Source organism: Etheostoma cragini, chromosome 17, assembly GCF_013103735.1.
Source record: "Etheostoma cragini isolate CJK2018 chromosome 17, CSU_Ecrag_1.0, whole genome shotgun sequence".
Taxonomy (NCBI): Eukaryota; Metazoa; Chordata; class Actinopteri; order Perciformes; family Percidae; genus Etheostoma; species Etheostoma cragini.
The window spans coordinates 2,485,714-2,487,914 of record NC_048423.1 but is presented as its reverse complement, the minus strand read 5'-3'; positions in this window follow the sequence as shown (position 1 = coordinate 2,487,914).

Genomic DNA, 2,201 nt, shown 5'->3' with positions numbered 1-2,201 from the left:
TGTGTGTGTGTGTGTGTGTGTGTGTGTGTGTGTGTGTGTGTGAAGTGTGTGAAGTGTGTGAAGTGTGTGTATGTGTGTGACAGGAACAGTGTGTTTGCTTGATAAAAACAGCAGCCATCTGGTTGTTTAATAGACTTTTGGTAAACACTGCAGCTGTGTTTAACATAATTACAGCCAAAACTCAAGCAATTCTCCATCCCACGCCTCTCTGCCGGCAGATCCACTGAGTAAATCTGGATATTTTTTGGGAAAGGGAATTTGTCTCGACAATGAGGACAGAATCTCAAGCCCACTAACACCCACTAACATCTGGCTTTTGCATGTAGTTGAAACGGTTACAATCGGCAGTCATTCCCAGGACTCTCCGTCGTTAGCTTCTGCAACTCTTTGTTGTCTCAGCCGTAAATTCTGGACGTCTCCAGCAGCACATTGGGATTGCATAAGCAACATTCAAAAAAAGTAACGTAACATTTTCGCTGAGCTGATGCAGTAACCTTGTATTCCGCTGGGTTTGTGACATTGATTGTGACGCACCAGGCAAGGCCGACTAGCCAATGACAACGGAGACTATTGCCCATTTTAGCGCGTTTTCTCATGTTTAAGAGGTTTTGAGAAACATTTTATGAGATAACTGGGTGTTCAGTGTGATCCTGTCTTTGTATTTGAGTAGAAAGTGTTCTGTGATGTCTGTCAGCCGTTTTCATGTCACTGCATGATGTCATTGTAAGTGTTAAATATGCTAACCCTGAAATGGAAAACATGCTGTTTGTGTCCAATTACAGCAATATTACATCAATTAACCAAGAATTGTGAGTAATAATTTCCCCAACCATATCCCAGTGGAAACGTAAGGCACAATCTCCATGTAGATGTCTCCACAGACTAGCTTTGTTCTTAGTTTCAGACCAGTCCCAAATAATATTAGGGTTGATTGGTGGTGAACAAACTACTAGCATGTCAGCTTACAGTACTAGCTGATGCTTCATGCTCACTGGCTCATTTTGAACTGAAAGTGTTGCCCTGGCCAGACTGTAGCATCTGCTTGTAGAGTAAGTAATGTGAGTAATGCTTTACATTTCAGCAGCACACTGAAACACATTACCATTACCTAGATCATAGCAGTTATCACACAATGTTGGAGATGCGCTAAAAAGTCTTTTTTTATTTAGCTCAGGATAAACATAAGCCATAGCACCTTATTACAAAACAGAATATCAAAATGTAAATTAAGTACCACTACAAAAAAATCCTAACAGTCAATTGGGTCACTCTCTTTTTTTTGTGATCACATTTTTACCAATTGGGTCCTTCTTAATCAGGTCTTTTAATGCACATACACTAGAACATTACTATGTTATAAAATGCAATACAATATGTTTTAACTTTAGCAATGTTGTTTTTTCACCACATTTGGTTCACCTGGTTTCCTTATGCTCGCTCTCTAATGGTCTCTAATAATGCTTGTGACCTCAACCCAATATGCGATAAATCTAGACATAATTTCTTTCAGGAGAACCTGGGGTATCAGGATTCGAGCCGTAAAGGGGGCCTTATAAGTTAGGCCTGACAAGGTCCGATTCCGACAAGTACATTTTGATTGACACCTTTTTAAAAAGCCTGAACCCATTTACAGCACGACATTATTCAAATGTATGCACACACACACAGTTCTTTGGCTTTTTGTCAAGAATGAGTCATTTATACATAACCCACTGGCTCATTATTCTCATTATGGACATGGGCATAGGTTTTCCACACCTCAGACCTCGCTTACTTTTTCACCTCCTCAGCATCCATTTTTTGCGCTAATCGAAACGCATCACCTGACCGCTTGTTTACCGTGCGACCCGGAGCGCAAGCCCAAGGTCGGCCCGAGCCTGCGTAAAAAGACAGAAACTAAGACTGAACCCATCGGGTCTGGGCAAAGATCTTAACCAGGATATGCATGCTGCAGGGATGTCACATCATAAACATTGTTATATGACTATAGAACTATAGAGACAAAAGAAAAGACTAAACAGAAATTAAATCTCACACAAATGTATTGAAATCACACAGAGAACATTAATGACTAACTCTAGTTCTCCCCTGGGGGTCTGTGCTGCGTCCTGGCTGCGTCCCATCTGTGCTGCGTCCTGGCTACGTCCTGGCTACGTATCGGCTGCATCCCTGCTGTGCTGCGTCCTGGCTACGTCCTGGCT